Source organism: Cricetulus griseus, chromosome 2 (genome assembly GCF_003668045.3).
Source record: "Cricetulus griseus strain 17A/GY chromosome 2, alternate assembly CriGri-PICRH-1.0, whole genome shotgun sequence".
In the NCBI taxonomy this organism is placed as follows: domain Eukaryota; kingdom Metazoa; phylum Chordata; class Mammalia; order Rodentia; family Cricetidae; genus Cricetulus; species Cricetulus griseus.
Genome location: NC_048595.1, coordinates 16,139,193 through 16,158,963, shown reverse-complemented (window position 1 = coordinate 16,158,963; position 19,771 = coordinate 16,139,193).

Below are 19,771 nucleotides of genomic sequence, written 5' to 3'. Positions count from 1 at the left end.
GTTCTCATAGTGTTTTCTTGCTTCTTGTCGCATCTGGTACTACCTGACCAACCTTGTAAATGTTTCTTTGCTGGTGATTTGTGCTGTTGTAGTTCTATTAAAATGTCTATATCAGACTGGAGCGATGGCTCAGAGGTTACACGCACTGGCTGTTCTTCCAGAGGTCCAGAGTTCAATCCCCAGCCACCACATGTGACTCACAACCACCGATAATGAGATCTGCTGCCCCTTATGGCATGCAGGCAAACATGCAGACAGAGTACTGTATACATGATAAATACAAAACACTTATCTTTGTTTTGGGGCACAATCAAATTGCTCAAAGACAGTTTGATCTTCAGAGAGTCCTTAAGAGGGACGCTGATGGCATTGTTACTCCCATTGCTGAGGTGAGACTGCCCTAGTAACTCTACCCAACATCCTGTGAACTTTGAGCTCTCCAGTCTGTTGGGCAGTTCTGGGCTCCATCCTGTGCACAAGTCGGGCATTGTCTCTTCAGGTTTTCTCATTTTGGTCATTTCCTCATATGCATCCATGCTTCTGGAACTCAGGGGACTTTTCAAAAGTCCTAAAATTACTCTCATAAAACCCCTGCACACACACTTGCTTTCTAGGGACTCTGCCCTTTCTGTTTCTCCCACAGCAATGACAAGTCTTCTGACAACCACCTGTCTAGAATTATAAAGGCAAATCCAGTTATGGTGTGAACCAGGATCACTGTGGAGCAACCAGGAGAAACCCTCAGCCAGCAACTGAATCTCACACTCCCTTTTGTTACCTCTTTAAAACTGGCATTAAGCTCAATAGCAAGTGTCATATTAAAATAAGGAACCCCTAGGCTGGGGGTTAAGAGTTAAGAGTACTTGTTGCAGAGGGCCCAAGTTCAGTTCCCAGCACCGCTGCTGGGAAATTCAACCATCTGTAGCACCAACTCCAGTGGATACAACACCCTCTCCTGGCCTCTGTGGGAACTGCACATACATATGTAAATTGAATAGGTATTTTTTTTTAACAATGAGAAGCCAGTGTAGGTAAGAAAAAATCTGTGCCTTGTCATTCAAATCCAGTATTGACCTACCCTGCAACATCAAAGAGAATCACTACCCACTGTCAGCCCCCTTTCTCACTGTCGGCACCAAGTCCTTTCTCAACTCCACCTCCCTTTAAACTCTATCAGCCCTTTCTCTATGTATGGACACACTGGACCAGTACAGATGACACTGGTCCTTATTAAATAGCCTCCCATGTGTGGTACCTTAGCAGGCTGCTCCACAGAAATGCACTGATCAGATTCTTAGGTGTCTGTGGCCACAAAGTTAAGGAGATTGGAGCCTCTCATGCTTCCTCCCCTACCCCTCCTTAATCCTCCCCCCCTTCCTTTTCCCTCCTCTTGCCTTGCTTCTCCCATCTCCTCCTCAAAGGAAAAGAAAAAGGCAGGAGTCCCGGCACAGCCACCCTGTTGTTGGGTGACCTTTCTGAATGCAACTTTGTCACCTCTCTGATCCTCAGTTTCTTTACACAGGAGAATCGATCTAGGAAAATGAGTCCCTGAGATGCGTCCATCCCAAGCCTGACACCTCATATGGAATTTCCAGTTGTAGAATTCCTGACTGTCAGCTTTGATTTTGGTGAGCGTTTATCGAGCACAGCTGAGTGGGCCTGTGCCAGGAGCTGGAGACACAGTAAGAAAGGAGTTGAAGAAAGAATGCAGTAAATGCTGCAGTGACACTGATGCATAAGAAGAATAAAGGTATCAAGGATAGGGCTGCCCCGTGCTGCTGAGTTCTACATCGGTGAAGTGTGTAAGGAGTACAGAGGCTGGTCTGTGGCGACTAGTGCTTGGGCTGCCTGGTGTCTGGGCACTGAGGACTGGGCAGGAGAGGGTCTCTGAACTAGAGGTAGACTTGATGTTGCTTGCAGAGAGAGAACAGTGTGGATGGTGAAGCTTGGTCAGTGAGAACAACTCATGCAAAGGTCTTCCAAGGGACTGATGAGGCTCTGGGGCTACTGGGAGGTGTCTTCCCTTTTTATGGTACCGAGAACATCCTGCTAGGGAGGCAGCAGAGCAAAGAGATACTCAGAGACTTGGGTTTGCTAACATATCGGGCTGCTGGATCCAGCCACACCTGAAGCAGACTCTCCCTTGCTTTTTCATCTAACTCACTTTGAAAGCCTTTTTTTTTTCTTCCCTTGTACCCCCCCAAAAAGCAAAAACAAAAACAAAAAGCAGCGTGAAGACATGGATGTGGCCAAGAAACATTTGGTGAGGTCTGCTGGGATGAAAGACGAAGGGAGATGTGAGCTAGATGACCTTCAAATGCCCTTCCGATGAGCATGTCTCTGAGTGAGGCATTGAAGGGCCTGAATTGGCAGTTGTTCCAGACGGTGGCACAGAGCGGCCATGCAGGGCCCCAGCGTTCCTCCCACTCCCGTTTCCACCCGGGAGCATTTCCTGGTACGTTTAAATCGGCTCTGTGTGTGTGTATGCCTTCGGGGCATTTCAAAATAGCCCAAAATATCCAGAGTCCACAGACGGGAAACCCTCCTTCCCTGCCTCTCCCCATTTCTGTTTTCTCCTGGGTGGGGACTAGGGCACTGCTGAGCTCTGTTCAGAGGATGCGGGAAGTGTTTCAAACCCCAGCAGTCTCTTTGGGGCTTGGCAAAGCCACCTGCTGGGCAAGAAGGTGTCCTGAGTTCAACTGCACATTCCTCTCTGGTCTTGGGACTTCCTTGGACAGCAAGGTGTCCACTGCAAAAAGGGCTGGTCCCTGCCACCTTCCCAGGAGGGAGCAGACCCCTTTGGGATATCATTGAATTCAATAATTTATTGATCAGCAACCTCTGTGACAAGCCTGTGACCTCCATGGAGTGACACAAATGGAATAGAAAATACTTCCTGACTCTGTGTTGACACATGCATGTGATCCACAGGACACCAGAGGTTGAGGCAGAGGATCTGGAATTTGAGGTCAGCCTGGGCTACATTACACAATCCTGTCTCCAAAACCTAAACACAGTGCTTTCCTCTGGAATTTAAAAAGTCACGGCTTGCTGCTGCTGGGGCTCAAAAAGAGAACCCCCAAATGAAGCGTCAGAGGCCAGGTTTCCCCTGACCCCCTGATTGCCTTTTTTCATCCATCCTTCCTCCCATGTAAGCTATATAGAAACCTGAATCCCGTGGCCACAGGCCTGGCTTCCCAGCTTTCAGCACAGCAGTTGGCCATGAAGAGGTGGTCTGAGCTATTCCATTCTAGAAAGGCTCACTCCACGTACCCAGAAGGGATGAACATCACATGGAAAAGTCAGGGATCCCTGTTGGTCCCTTCAGTCCATCATAATGGGCACCCACTCTTATCATCCAATCTCAGGGTTACTCAGTCCCCTTCACCCAGCTCACCCTTCACAATGGACGGTTCACACCCCATCCTTTTGTTTCTGGGAGGACCTGGTCTAATGGCCAGGACCTCCCAAGGACTGCCTGGGGAAGCTCTGTCTCTGTGGATTGAAAGAGCTGAGCTGTTTGTGGGTTTCCTTACCAGTGGCCAATTCTCTGGCCCCGGGAGCCCTGGGAAACCATGAGTTGAGTTAAACTTGACCCTGGCTCCTCTACCCTCACTTTGGCTATCATGGGTAAAGGGCACCATCCCATTACACAGCCCCAGCCTCCCACTGTATGAACAAACACAACCTAGTACAAACTGAATGCTTCCACGGTGCTGTCCTTGAGTTCTAGAATATTCTAAAACAGCTCACACGACCCAATGGTACATTGCTTGATATTACCAGCTTCCCATAAAAGTACATGGTACAGGATCATGGCAACAGGAAAGCCACATAGGGCAGCACAGTGTCTACACCTTCAGCACCCCAACGTGTCTACTACCCTCCTGGATATGGCCACTGCCAGGATCTCTAGATCAGAGGTCACACACATATGCAATTGATTTTGACACTGGTGACTGACTGTCTCAGCCGGTACCATCCCTAACCTCTGGGGTGAGACGGGTCCACTCCAACTTCTCAGCCATGCCCTGGCATTCTAACACTTAGCCCTTACTCCAAAGCTAGAGGTCCCTAGTCACCTGCCATCTCATTAGAATCCAGAAAGAAACTCGAACTTTAGAGAGTCCAAGGGTCTGAAAAGCTATGTCACGAGCTGGGGACCAAAACCAAATATTGCAAATGATGCCATTCATCCAGGTACCTGGGAATTTGCAAACAAGTGTTCAGGAGCCCGTGCCCACAATCAAGGGAGATAAATGGAATATATCTATGTATAAAATATCCCAGTGTCCCAACAGGGCCCATCCTTGGCAAGAAGTTGTGCCACTTGTGGCTCAGAGACCACCCCCCACTCCTCATCACATGGACTCTTCCCTCTGGAATTCAGGGTGCCTGCCCAGTATCTAAAGAGAGCAGGAAGAAAGCTTTAGTCTCTCACAGGACTTTCCCACCTCCTTGCAGCCCTCCGTGGGTTTCACACAAGTCACAAGACCTATCCCTGTCCCCTACAAGGGCAGGCACAGGAGTGATGCAGGCCCGATAGCAGGGATTGAGAACCACAGGGCATGTGTCATGGTTGGCCATAGTTCAAGACACAACCATCTTGTGCCATGGCAGTAAATGAAGCCACAGTGGTGCTGAGGGCTCTGGAGACAGACGATCACCCGAGGTGCACCGGGCTATTCCAGGTGCCGCATAAGCATTTGTTCATTAAATCTTGACAGCAATTTGAGAGCAGGCTTCTGAGAAAGGCCCAATGAGGTTCAGAGAAGTAGAGTGACTTGCCCAAGGTCACACAGCAGTGGCCCAGCTCAGGCTGCCACACTTCAAAGTTCTGGCCCCAAAGCCTGGTGGTGTCTTTCTGTGCAAACCAGTGGCTGCTGACTTTGGACATTTTTCTAATAATAAAAAAATAAAGGCCAGCCCCTGTCACACAAGGAAAAGATGAAAGAATGGGGTGTGTAGATGGGAGATGAAAAGGAACGGGGCAGGGGGAGTGTACAGTCACTGGCTCAGAGTGGACTTCGAGGGAGGGGAAGGGAGGGGAGGGGCCAACTCCACGGTCAGTCTCACCCGAGGCTAGTGTCCTCCCCTTGTGTAGAAGAACAGGCCTGAGCCCAGCTTTACAGCTGAGCAAATATTTCTCCTTCTGTTGTAGAATGAACCACCTCTCCTGCAGCCAGTGAGGCCTGGGGAGTGCAGCGTTGAGCCAGGGTGGAGGTCAGCTTGGCCATCGGACCAGAGGGACCCGAATGAGAGCTCCGAGGCCTGCTCACGGATGCTGCTATCACTCATCTCTTTCTCCTGGTCCCTATCAGCTATTCAGCTGTGGTGGGCCTCTGGGTCCTTCCTCAACATACTCTCCATGTGCCAGCTTGCTCCTGGCCCACTACTGCCTCAGATAAACTGAATGAGGCCCTCCATGAGAGAGCATGCTCCACGGCTCCCATCCTGCCCTTCCAGCCTCTGGATGGATGTCCCATTCTCTCACCCCATGTCATTACAAGCCTTCATGCTCACCTACCTTGGACCGACCTGTCTCCTGGCACACTCCTGTGCATCTTTAAAACCTAAGCCACACAGCCCTCCTCCAAGAAGCCCTTGAGGGTAGGGACCCAGGACTCTGCCTCTTGCCCCTTGCCCTGGGCCTGGAAACCCTGGTAACAGTGTCAGCTGTTTCCCGCACATGCAATAACTCAGAGGAGAGATGGGCAACCCCCCAGGGGGGCAAGAGCTTGGGGTGAGAATGAGACCCTCCACCTGGCACAGCTTCCCATGACTTTGGGAAACAGTGTCAGCCTCTGACTGTTCTAAAACTGGAGTTAAGTCAAGGCAGAAAAGTGCCTTGGAACCAACCAACAGGAACTGTCCTGACCAGTGTGAGACTCTGTCTCAAAACAGTTGGCATGGTCTTCCCCATTATGCCATGTGGACATGGTCCCCTGTGACTCTGGCATCCCTCGACAACAAGGTCCTCCACCTCCCAGTTCTTAATGCTCTAACTTGGTTAAAGGCAGTTTCCTCCTGGGCATGTTAGGCATCTGCCGTGTGACCAGCATTGAGCCTCAAGTGGCATCTGCCTGGTAGCTCATCGTGCTCCTGTAATTGACTTCAGGAAGTCCATGTAGTGCCCTCTCCTAGGGGGATTCAGAGCCCAGGTGGCCCAGACCTCTGTGTTCAATGCCTTCCCTGACACAGCCTGTTCTAGGACTCTCCCGGGCATGAACAAACCAACTGGTGGCAGGTGGCAGGAAAGGGCGTATCCAAGTGTTGCTGTACCCACAAGAGCAACAGCAATCACAGGGCCCCAGCAGCAGCGGCTCCCATAAACTCCCATCCCATCCAGTTGTACTGCGCAGCACTGCAGTGGATCAGGTCTGTGGCCATCCTTATTTCCCCAGGAGAGGGGCTCCTAAGATCCCCTACCATCCCCACCATCACTACCAGGGCTTCTTGCCTCAGAGGATCCAGAAGTTCATCTCTGGCAGTCAAGCCCACCAAGTATCAGCCTGCCTGAGCGTAAATATGGCCGACATAGTGCCAAGTTTCATGGCAGGACTCATTAGTCCCGTTTTAGAGACCAGGGAATTGAGGCCCCCAGGCAGGAAGCTGTCAGGCTTCATAACCTAGCTTCAGACCCAGATTGTATCCTTGGGGCTGTTAAGTTTTGTCTCGGTAACATTTGACCTCCTTTCACTGTGGGGCTATGTGAACCTCAGCAAGTGAGCCTGGCTCCCGGAGCCTCACTTTCCCCATCTGTGAAAGCCATGAAGGCACATAGGAGGCAATGGTCCATAGAACCAGGCTGAGCAGTCTGATAGCCATGCCCAGCCTGATGCAATGCCCAGAGATCTAACCAAACAGGTTTCAGCAGCAAGAAGCCTCCATCCCTGGGCCTCAGTTTCCTCACTGATCATAGGAGGGTGTTAGGCAGAGCAGCCCCAAGGGTGTTACCATGTTGACAGTGACTTTGAACAGCGAAACAGCAAGCTGGCCTCCGGAAGGTATTTCACCCTGGGCCTCCTGATGTCCTTGGGCCGAGCCAAATGAACGCAGTAAATCTTCAGCCTCGGAGGACTGTTCTCCGTCCTCACCCTCCCTCCTGATGGCTCACACTTTCTCTGCTTTCAGGAGATGTTTTTCAAGCACCCCATGCTCAGCCAAGCGACAGCCACATGCACAAGCCCAAGCCCGGCAGGGTCCCAGTAAAAGAGGAACAGTTAGAAGCCTATAGGACGAGTGCCAAGCAGGCCTCCCCTCCCAAATCTCCAGTGGCCAAGGTTTTGGCCTGGGTGGAATCCAGCGATCCCCAAAGGCCCCTCACTGGGACTATTCACAACCCGGGGCCCACGCCGGAATCTGGCTGCAGCTAATGGCACCAGCAGAATCTTGCTTGCTTGTGGCACAAACACAGGCTGAGTTGTTAGTGCTGTTCTTCCTTCTGGCTCCTCATGTCACCTCAGACCAAGCACCATCTACCTTGAATGAAAATAAACGTCCAATACCCAGAGGGTGGTTGGTCCATGTGCTGCACACAGTGAAATGAGCACTAGATTTAGGGTGGAGGATATAAATTGTGGGGTTTGCAGGACACTGAACACTGTGTATGGTTGTTCAAGTTGTCTGCTGAACAAGAGCACCGGAATAGTGAAGTTAAGGGAACTAAAATCTATGCAGTGTTATTTTCCGAGCCATGATCCCTCAAATGAACACTTTTTCCTAACACATAAAGAACAATTCTATAGGTGAACAATGCTCGAGCTCCTGAACCTAGCCCTTTACATATGCAATAACCTCTACAGGTTTATACCTACAGAGATAAAATGTTGAATCACCTAATACATACATACATATATATATATACATATATATATATATATGTCATTATTTACTTATATAAAATCTTGTTCTATGAAGCTTTAGCAGCAACTTATGAAAAGACCCATGATTAAACAGAAAGCATACAATATTGTACATCTCACAAATGAAGGCACACATGAAGCAACTTTACCAGTACTCCTGTACGCTCCTACAGCAGACATTACTAATTGATAGGAATTGTGATACTTTACCAGTATTTCCTTCCTGCACCCAGAACAGACATTGATAATTGATAAGATCCATAATACAGTTTGACCACATTTGGAAAGTCAACCCCCTCTACCCTGCAACCTTGGAGCAAAGGAGATGAATTAGTATAGGCTGGTATCTTGCCTGCCACACACTAGGTGTTCAGTAAGTAAGAAGCTGGTGTATGTCCCGGCTCTAGCCTTGAACCTCACAGTGGAAAACAAGGCTGTCAACATACAGATGAGTCTGCACGCATGCATGGGTACAGGTGTACGTAAACAACCAGTGTCTATGGTATACAATGACAGCAGTTTTTCAGGCTTCCTACACATTGTTTGCACTACATTTCAAGTGAGGCCTCCCTGTGGCTCCTCAACATGGCCATGCGATGAACCAGGAACTCTTCAGCAGCAGCCCTAAATCAAGTGAATCATGACAGGTTTGATTGGTGATACCTGCCCAGATTGAGAACATTAATGGGTTTGATTGATGATGCCTTACGTGGCCAGCCCAGGGTATAAAAGTCAAGCAAGGCCCAATGAAAGCCTGTGTGACCTTGTCCTTACCCCTATCTAATCCAGGAGGAAGGCAAGCCTCCACTGACCTTTGGGGAGTGCTCTATCATGCATCCCCAAACCCCTCCCTTTGAAAGGAGATGAGCTTGAAGGGCAGGTAGACTCTCCACTGAGGCAGAAGGCTGAGGGTTAAGCTGGCCCCCGAGAATGGCTTTGTAGTCCTCCACACAAAAGGACCGCACTAGGGGCAGGACAGGTCTTCCTGCCACACAGGCTACCCAGTCAGTGGTAAACATACTTCTGGGTTGAGCTCACCTCAGCCCAGATTCCTCACTGTAGACTCAGACCTTCGCCCTTCTCTTCTCTGAGCCTTAGTGCCCAACCCCATCTGTAACAGCAACTTGATAACATGGCCCCTGGAGGCAGTTGTGACTACCCAAGATTTTGTCATGACTCACTCCTAGAAAGCTGGCCAAACATTAGCCTGGGATCCCATGAAGATGAGTCTGAATCCTGGTAAAGGAACTTTATAAGCCTTAATTTCTGCCTCCGGCAGAGGGGACAGAAGAATGGGATCAGGGGACAGTGAGCTTCTCATTTGGGAAGAGCTAGCAGCTAGAGGAGGCAGGGCCCTACAGGGCTGGAGGCCTCAGAGTTGCCCAGCAGCTCCCGTCTGTGCCTGGACTCCGGAATGTGGAGGAGGAGATCCTGGGAGAGAGCCCTGGAGTGCAGAGGAGAGGCTGGTCTAGCTGGCCATGGGCAGTAGGTGACCTAAAAGGGGGAACTAGACTAGGGGCTCATCACTCAGCAGCCGTCTCCCCCAGTCAGGAAACCCTGCGGCCTGTCCTCCCCACTTCCTGCGCTTGCATTGGGTCAGTATTGAGATTTCCAGTGCGCCGCCTGCCTGGGACGGCCTGGCCCTGGGAAACCTCCCAGGGTCATGGGGCCTGGGGGAGCCAGGGGCAGAGAGCGGTCACCACTGCCTGGAAGATGACTCAGGACCCTGGTGGTGGCCGGTGTGGCAGAGAGCCAGGCACCTAGGGCAACCTCAGTCTCATCTCCATTGTACCCCACAGTGCTCAATGCTATGGTAACTCCAGGAAGAACCTAGGACCCCAATCCACCCTCCCATCCAAACACAGGGACCACTGAGGCCTAGGGGACACGGACTCACCCAAGAGGAGTCAATAGCTAAAGTGGAACCTAAACCCCATCTCTGATCTCAATTACTGACGGGATGTCCCTCCTGTCCTTGTCTTCTCCCTGCCAACTGCTATGACTGATTCCCCATGACTGTCTGACCTGTCTGGTGGACTCTGAGAAAGGGGCTTCTTCTGGGGTGAAGACAGCGCTGGAGCAGTCTGGGGAATCCCATTCCCCCCCAAAAAATAAAAACCTGGAGTTGGTGTATACAGTGAGTGACAGGACTGGGGACCTGTGGCTTCTGCTCTAGTGAGTGGCAAATCTGGCCAAGTCTTGGCTGTACCCAAAAACTGTCCCTTGTCCCCACCCCTTCCTGCCTCATCCAGGTAGAGATCTCCCAGGGGACTGCATCCTCAAGTAGGGGGAGCAAGAGACAAACAAATGGCTGGTGTCCTGTCTTCTCGTGGCATCGTGAGCGCCACAGGACAGAAACATCTAGAATGGCTTCTTAGTCTTCTCTGGCCACTTCCTGCTCTTCCAGATATCTCCACTGAGTTGCCCCTTCCTCCTGGAAGCTCTCCCTGACCACCTCGCCTACACTTCACAGCTGAATCTGCTCTGAGAAGCCTGCCCTTGTCTATCAGTGACCAGACACCCTTCACCTTTACTGTGATCACCCACCTTGCCCCACAGGGTGTAACCTGCTTCTCCTGACTGGGTCTCTCCCCTACACTCCCCACTTCAGGTCCTACTCCAGGCTGTGAAGCTAAGGATGAGCACCCACCCAGAAGCAGCCTCAGTTTCCCCGGCTGTGTGGCAGAGGATAAATCTTCCTGTCAAGGCCTCGGGTACACTGAGACACTCAAATGGGCTGAGGTGACACAGTCAGGGTTAAGGACTTCCCAGGCTGCTCTCTGATGATTGACACAAGGGTCTCAAGAGGGAGACTTCCTCTTGTCTCCCATGCAGTCTGGCCCCTGTGAACCCCCCCAGGCCACTCCCTTTTCAGCTCTGTCTAGGTTCCTGTCACCCTCTCTCTCAGACCATCGGTTATCTACAAGCATCCCTTCTCCACACAGCACCTGAGTGCTTAATCCAAACTATATAGGTCTTATATGTATCTTCTAGAGCAGTGGTTCTCAACCTTCCTATTGCTGCAACCCTTTAATGCAGTTCTTCATGTTGTGGTGACCTCCAACCATAGAAGATTTCCATTGCTACTTTGCAACTTTAATTTTGTTATTGTTATGAATTATAATGTAAATATCTGATATGTGGCCACAAAGAGGTTGTGACCCAAGGTCGAGAACAACTGCTCTGGTGGTTTCTGGCTGTTCCTAGCAAAATGCTCAGAAAGGGTGAAAAACACATCTGACCCAATTTTCCTTGGGAACCATCTTTAAGTTTACAGTTCAGGGTTGCTAAAACGTTCATCTTAAACTTCCGTAACTGAAACTGTACCCATTGCACAGCCCCACCCTAACCCCCACCTCCACCCTGACCCCTCCTGCTTTCTGCTCGGCCTCTAGGACTCCGAATGCTCACGGAATCCCTTCCTATTTGTCTTTGTGCAATGGGTTTGTTTTACATGGCTTGATAGCCTTAAGTGTCACTCATGTTGTAGCATGCGTCAGAATTTCCTTTTTAAAGGCTGAGTAATATTCTGTTTAATGGGCGTACCACATTTTGCTTACCCATTCATCTGCCAGTGGATGCTTTGGTCACTTCCACCATTTGGTTATTGTGAATGATGCTGAGTATGGTTGTACAAGTATCTCTTCAAGATCCTGCTCTCAATTCTTTGGGGGTGTATACTTGAACATAGAATTGCCAGATCACAGAATAATTCTGCAGCCTTTTGATTATATTCTGCAGTGGCGGCACATTTTACCACCTCCTCAAGACCATACCAGAGCTCAGACTCCTCTTTGCCAACACTTATTGGCTGTCTATTCCGGACAGTAGCTGGGATTTGACCACTGTATTTTATTTTATTTTATTTTATTTTATTTTATTTATTTATTTATTTTGAGATCACACCTTGCTATATACCCACAGACTTGCCTATAACTTGCTATGTAGTCCAGGCAGGTCTTTAAACTGGTAATCTTCTGCCTCTGCCTACTGAGTGTTCATGCCTCTACAGCATATCTAGCATGTTTTGATGGGGTAGCATTAAAGCACAGGACTCTTGTGTATTGGGAAGACACTGGTCCTTTTAACATCTAGTTCTGGGAGGATGGTCCCCAAGCCTTACAAAAACCAGAAAAACTTGCTGGAGAAGGAGGTACCCTCTCTAGCTGAGAACGTTCAGCCCCACCCACCTCTCGTAACACAGCTCACATACCCCTCCCTTGCCCCCTCCCTTCTCTCTGTGGAGCCCAGACCTCCCAGACACTGACTCTTCATAGAGGGGATAGAATGGCCTTCTGCATAGAGTCACGATCTACTAGTCCTCTCTGCCATCTTCATTTCTCTCCTGTCCTTCCTGAGGGACTGATGCCCATTCAGTCATGGAAACCATGGGGTCCCAGCGTCAGCCTTCTGAGAAAACCGGTACAGCCCACATGGAACCCTCCCAGATCCACTCAGTTCCAGTCCACTTAAGAAACCTTTGGCCTCCTTGGTGGATGGAGCACTCTGCCAGCCTTAACCAAGCATGAGCTTGGAGGGTTTTTCCACGCAGGCAGCTAATACCATCATGCTGACCTACATTCAGACTCCAGCTTGCAAGAACTAAGTGACAGTCTCTGATTTGGGGCTTTTCTCATCTCCAGGGTGGGGCTACCTTCCCAAGGCCTCCATGGGGCAATAACAGATAAGAGGGACTCAGTGTCATCTTGGCACTAAGAGAGGGGCTGAATTAGTCACTGTTCATGCCTGGCAGTTAGAACTGATAGGGATGGCCTGGGTGTCCCATCTTGCCCAACCTTCCCTGGGAAACGGCTTTCCTTGGAGAGAATGGGACCCAGCTGGACGTTGTCACCTTAGGCCAGGGAGGTAAACATGGTGCCACGTTGATCAACAGCATCATTTATAGAACACAATGCCAGGAAGCTCCTGTCTTGAGCATCCCCCGCCAGCAGAAAACCGAGGGGAAAAACAGAAATAACACACCAAGCAAACTGCTTGGATCACGTGGTTAAAAATGCACCTGGTCTAGGCAACCTGAAGCCAGGATAGAGGACACAACCAGACCTCAGGGCACCCAGAGCTGCCCAGCCTAGGAGAAGGGCAAGTCAGGCTCTCTCCTAGAGCCTGGCGAGGAAATTGAGAAGGGGTAACTCTTGATGTACCTGCTTGGGCTGTGCAGGCCAGAGGCAGCGGCCGCTCCCTACACCCCTCCAACCGACTGCCATAGCATTCCTTTGCTCATCCTTCAAGTAGCATTTTGAAAATCTACCAGGTCATAGACATGAATAGGAGCCAACCAGAAGCATGCTGGGAAGCAGGGTCAAGTGTTTAAACTCATCCTTGGTTCCCGTGGGGGAGGCAGCCCTTACTCACAACCAGGATCCTAACCATCATCTCAGGGGCATCCTTCCACTGAAGCTTCAAGCATGTTTCACTGTTCTCGGGCCACTCCCCAACTGGCGTAGAAACAGCAAGACGGCAGGCAAACCGGTGCCTATGTCCTCCAGGGGACACTGGCCTTTCTTTCTAAGACTACGTGACAAGGCACTCTGGGTGCCCAAAAGACCTCAAAGTCTCTTCTACCAGTGACGCCAGACTGTGCCCATCCCCACATCTCTACTGTCTAGTGTCACCCACCCGCCAGAGTATACCACATCAGTTTCTCTGAAACAACTGAACAGTCCTGGAGTCTGCAGAAGCTGTGTTGCCCTCATCCAGGCCTAGGTGGCGCTGTGCACACTTGTCTCCCCAGCTCTGCAGGCATCACCTCTGCTCCTAGCTTTGATGACACCTTTCTCCTTTCCCACTGCCTCTCCCTGACAGCCTCCGGCACTCACACAGCCTCCTGTCCCCACTGACTGGGTTCCCCACCCCCACATGGTGGCTGCCACCCTGGTACAATTTCTGCCACCATGGTGTGGCCTCTGACGAACCAACTCCCCTTCCCCTAAAATGGTTTGGAGATGGAGGAGGCAGGAAGTGGAGAAAGAACATAGCCTGATGAACCGGCTAGATGAGGCAGCAGGAGGGAGGGGCTGCCAGGGACCATCCCCAGCCTAGACGCCCCTTTTCCTTCATCTCACTGGGCTCCCCCAGACCCTACAAAGCCAAGAGCTGTTACCCCGTGAAGCTAGCTGGGGTCTTGGTGACCGGCAGGTGGAGAGAAAGAACAAGGACAGTCTTCTACAGAGCTCCCACATATCAGGTGGGAGCTGCAGTGGGGTGGAGCCAATCTGGTTTATGTCCTGAGCCATTCCCAGCCCAGGTGAAGCCTCTCCAGCAAGAGCCCAGGGGCAGATGGAGAAAAATGTGGTCTGACCAGTTATCTGATGTAGTAATAATAATGATAGCAGCAATTCCCCTTTGGTCTGTGTCCCAGCCTCTTGCATACATCACCTCAAGTGTCCTCAGAGGCTCATGGCATTGCCCCTATTACACGCAGGTGGATGCCCAGAGCCTGAGGGGGAAGGGGCTCACCTAGATCCCCAGAGTATAGGTCTGGGTAGGGCCTAGGGAGGAATGCATTGTGGGCAGAGTAGGAGAGGCAAAGAGGCGGTCAGGGGCTCCTTTATACACCCCCCTCCTCTCCTCACTAGCCCCCACTCTGCTAAAGTAGCAGATTTGCCCCTTTCTCCTCCCCCATTTTAGCAAGACAGCTCTCTGGGCCTCCAGGGACCAGTAGGTAGGGAGTCCCCTGCCCTGGCTTATGCAGCACCCTGACCCCCACCCTCCACATCTCCAAATGTTTCTCCAAGTGCATACATGAGGCAGGGCTGAGTCTGGCCTTTGGCTCTCATCTTCTGATCCCTCTGGGAAAGGTGGAGGCCAGAGACACCAAATGAAATAACTGGATGCATCTGGGCATTACTTGCCAGCCACATGCCAGAGCCATTCATTGGACTCTAGGCTGGTGGCACAGAGCAATCCAAGGAAGATACCATCACATGCTCAGGGACAAAGGGCATCATCTTCCCTAGCTGCCTGTGCCTCAGTTTCCTTAACTGTCTGTGGGGTTGTGAGCAAGCCCAGAGTGAGAAGGTACGGGATGGGCTTCACGAGGCACCTGTTCACAAAACTGTTCCTCCCTGAGTCTGGTCTCAGCCGTTGAGCGAATCTTCCAGTCTAATGTCAGAAACACCCAGGATGCCAATCTTGACCCATTAGGGACAAAGGTGGGCTCTCCAGCTGTGTCATTGCCTTCGTTTCTATACCTGTTTTGATAAAAATGTAACAAAAGCAGCTTAAGGGGTAAAAGGGTTTATTTCAGCTCATGGTTCCGGGCTATGGACTCCGACATCAGGGGAAGCCACAGCAGCAAAGGCTTGAGAGCCAGTTGCATTGAATTTGTTCTTTGGTGCATGCAATGCTGTGCTTGGCTGGTTTCCTTGTATTCAGTCTAGGATTCCAAGTCCAGGGAATGGTGCTGCCTACAGTAGACCAATCTTCCCACATCCATTAACATAATTAAAAAACCTCACCAAGTGCCCACAGGCCAACCTGATCTAAACAAGCCCTCACTGAGACTCCCTTGAAAATGATTCTAGGTTCTGTCGGGTTGACAATTAAAACTAACCACCTCACACACCCACAGAGCTTCCCTTGCCTTGGTTGCACCATCTGCCAAATGGGGGCAGTGAGGTGGGCTAGAAAAAATATGATGGATACCATCGAAAGGAGCTTGGCCTCAGAAAATTGCCAAGGGTGGGGCCTGCCAATGGTCTCAGAGGACATATTTCCTCCCTTCTCTGTGACATCACAATGAAACGCTGGAGGTGGCTGGGTGTGTAAAATGCTTGCCAAGTAAGCATAAGGGCCTGAGTTTGACCCCCAGTCACTACATAAAGACTCAGGCACAGTGACATGCACCTATAATATCCCCAGCTCTGGGGACAGAGATGGGAGGATCTCTGGGGCTTACTGTTCACACTCTCTAGCCAGATAGAGCTACCTCAAAAACTAAAGTGTAGCATCTTAGAGGAAGACATAACACAAACTTTTTTTTTAATTATTATGTTGGGGGAGAGACAAGTGTCACCATTAGCATACGAAGGTCAGAGAACCATTTTCAGGAGTTGCTTCTCATCCACTACCTTGCTGAGGCAGGCAGGGTCCCTTTGCTGTTTCTGCCACTGGGCTGTGTACTCCAGGTGGCTGACATAAAATTTTCTAGGTGACTCTCCTGTCTCTATCTGTCTCTTCAACATAGGAGCACTAAGGGAACCACATTTGGCTTTTAATACACACACACACACACACACACACACACAGGTTTGTTCTTCAGCCCTCTCTACAATGCCTCAAGGCTAACATCACCCCCATTTTACAGACTAGAAACTGAGACAAATATGATGCCACTCATCTATTTCTGTATGTACTGTGACTCAAACCCATGTATATATGTATACATACATATCTTAAAAGCTATGAGACATATTTATAGTAAATATTTAATTTATTTACTAGTTGGGATTGCCTCAGCTCTCCACTTGGGTACTCTTCAAGGATCTAGGGCCTTGGGGTGTAAAGCTATACTCCTAGAGACATTCATACTCCTCCCATCCTCCCACAACCCCCCCTCCCCAGGGATCAGGTGCAAGGATGCTTGGCCCTGAGCTAGGTGCAGGAAGGGGGACTCCTGGCAGCCTATCCCCGTGTGAACAAGAAGAAACCGGGCCTGCAGCCCCTCAACTCTGGTGGGAGATTAAGCAAACAAATAGACCAACAACCTGGATTTCAACACTTGGGGAAGGGGCCAGGCGGCAGGCACAGGGTCAGGAGGGAAATGGCGTTTTACCACCTAAATAACTTTCCCTCGGCTCACTTTCACCCAAATGTACAATCAAGTGCTTAGATATTTTTTTTTTACATTTTTATTTTATTTTGACAAATGCTCAAACTTTCCTGCCACAAATTATTCTTGGCCAAGTTACAAGTCGAAAGGCTCTATGTACCCTTCACTTGACAAAAAGGCAGGGTGCTTATGAAATATTTTGGTTGTGGGTTTGAGGCAGGATTTCTTGCTCAATTTCCCGACGGTGGTGCCTTGACCAGGACTCAGTGAGTTCTCACCCTCTCCAATCCCACGGCCATGGCCATAGCCACGGCCATGGCCACTCCCTGTTGAACTGCCCAGTGAGCTTGGTGAGATTCTGGGAAGGACAGTTTGGAACTGGACTTGATGTGCCTCGCCCCTACAGACTCCAGCAGAGTCCTCTGGGGCATCAGGCAGAAGTGACTACAGGACGTGTCTGGCCTTATCAAGCCCCCCAAAAACAGGCTGCCTTGAAGTCCCCCCAGGGGTGAAAAGAGGGTGAGCTGTGTGTCTCTCCTGCAGGTCCGCCAGCCTCCTCAGCCTTTCCCTCCTCCCAGCTGGAGCATCATTTTTCACAGGCTCTGCTAACTTAGAGGGGCCTGGGCCCTTCCCCTCAGTTTTCCCCTCGACTTATCCTATGAGAGGCTTCTCTGAGTCCCAGAGCTGAACGTAAGACCCTGTAGCTTCCACCTCAGCCCCTTGCTTTCCTTAAACCTCTTAGACAATTTTTGTCTAGTTTTACTTGTCTAATGTTGTCTTTTACTGCTCTCTACTAACTAGACCAAATAAACATATGAATGAACAAGTGGATGAGTGAGTAATTGAACAGGTGAAGGAGTGAAGAAGTGAACAAGTAAGTGAATGAGTGCATGAGTGGGTGGATAAATGCGTGTCTGAGTGAATGAACAGGTTAGTGAACGAGTGAAGTCAAATCAATGAGTACATGAATCAATGAATAAATTAGTGAATGAATAAGTAATGAGTGAGCATGGTGAAAAATGAATGAAGGCCTGCTGCCTGTGTGAAAAAGCATAACTGGATGGGTACATTATGGATGGATGAGTAAGTCAGAGAAATGCTTGAATGGATTGATGGATACATGAATGGGTGAGTGGGTGGGTGAATGGACAGATAGATGGACAGATGGATAGATGGATGGGTGGATGGATGGATGGATGGACGGATGGACAGACAGACGGACAGATGGATGGATGGATGGATGGATGGATGGATGGATGGATGGACAGAAGGATGGACTTATGGATGGATGGGTAAGTATGGTTGAGAGAGTGCTACAGCTCAGCCAGAGAGTGATGCCCAGACTCCTCTCAACAAAGCAAGGAGAGTCTTACAGCCCCTTGGGAAACTAATAAAAATAGATTGGTGCTAGCATTGTGATGTGTCTCTATAGTTTCAGCTGCTTGAGGGGCTGAGGTGGGCGAGTCACTTGAGCCCAGGAGTTTGGACCAACACAAGATTTGACCAGCACAATGAAACTTTTACTAAAATGAAAAACATGGAGTAAGAGATGGTTCACTTTTTACCCACCTGAAGATGAAGCCCTGTGCCCCATAGCCACGACCAGGCATCAGACGGCCTCACTTCTACCCCAGCTGTCTCCCCAGCTATGCTCAGCTATGGACAGCTCCTCAGTGAGTTTTGATGCAAATGAAGCTCTGCCTCCTGAGCCTTGCTAGGTCAAGGGCTGGACCAATGTTGTTCCTAGCGTTGCAGCTTCCCTTCTGTGTGACTATCCTTTGCAAGAGGGGTCGTCCTCAGACTTGACTGTGAATGGTTGGACTGGTATAAAGGGTGTGGGAGTACCCCAGTTCAGTGGGCATCCCTGTCCCCTCAGGAAGGATCCAGACCCTATTGAAACCTAACTGACTGTTCCCCTTAATGTTTTAAGGCTCTTTCTCACAAGAACAAAGTCACAGCCACAGGAATTGGTACCCATTCCTCTGCCCAGTGTCTCGGGGTCAGATTATTCTGTCACATCCCTTGCATTATAGCCAGGCAGGATTTATTAAACACGAGTGAGTGTCTTACATCAGTGGTGTTAGGAACTCTCCAATGCAGACTCTCAGTGACGTGGAGTAGAGGCTCTGAACAATGCAACTTGACAGATGGGGAAACAAAGGCTCGGAAAAGCCATGTTGTCAGCGATGGCAGAAACTCCATCCAGATGCATTCCCTTCATCTTTTATGGACTTAGACTCGGGTAAAGGGACCCTTGGCTTTGATGCAGAGAAGAATTTCAGGATGAGCCAGGATGAAGCAGGGTTGGAAGTGTATTCAAAGTGGAAAAGTTCTGGGCATGGTAGTGATCAGACCACAGAAGCAGGCAGGTCTCCATGAGTTCAAGGCCAGCCTGGTCTACTACATAAGAAGACCTTGTCTCAAACAAACAAAAAAGTAGAAAGATGTCCAGGAAAAGAACATGATATACTCTAGACCAGTGTTTCCCATCCTGTGGGTCATGACCCCTTTGGGGTCAAAGGACCCTTTCATAGGGGTCTCCTAAGACCATCAGAAAACACAAATATTTACATTATGATTCATAGCAGTAGCAAAATTAGTTATAAAGTAGCAATGAAAATAATTTTATGACTGGGAGTTACCACAACATGAGGAACTGTATTGAAAGGTCCCAGCATTAGAAGGGTTGAGGACCACTGCTCCAGAGAACAGATATGGCCTTCTGAAAGAACAGTCACAGTTGATTAAAACACTTTAAATAGATGTTTAAGTATGAGGATTAAGAGAAAAAGAAGCCTAGGGAAAGAATAAAACATAACCTAAGGGTCTAGGGAGATGGCTCGGCAATGAAGCGTGTGTACTGCTCTTTCAGAGCAGGTGAGTTTGATTCCTAGCACCCACGTCAGGCCTCCCAGCTGCCTGTAACTCCAGCTTCAGGAAACCCAGCGCCCTCTTCTGGCCTCCTTGGGCACTGACACACACACACAGGATACACACACACACACACACACACACACACACACACACACACACACACACACACACACACGGGATACACTCACACATATACATGAGCAAAAAGTAAAACTTCAAAATGAAACAAAACACAAGACAA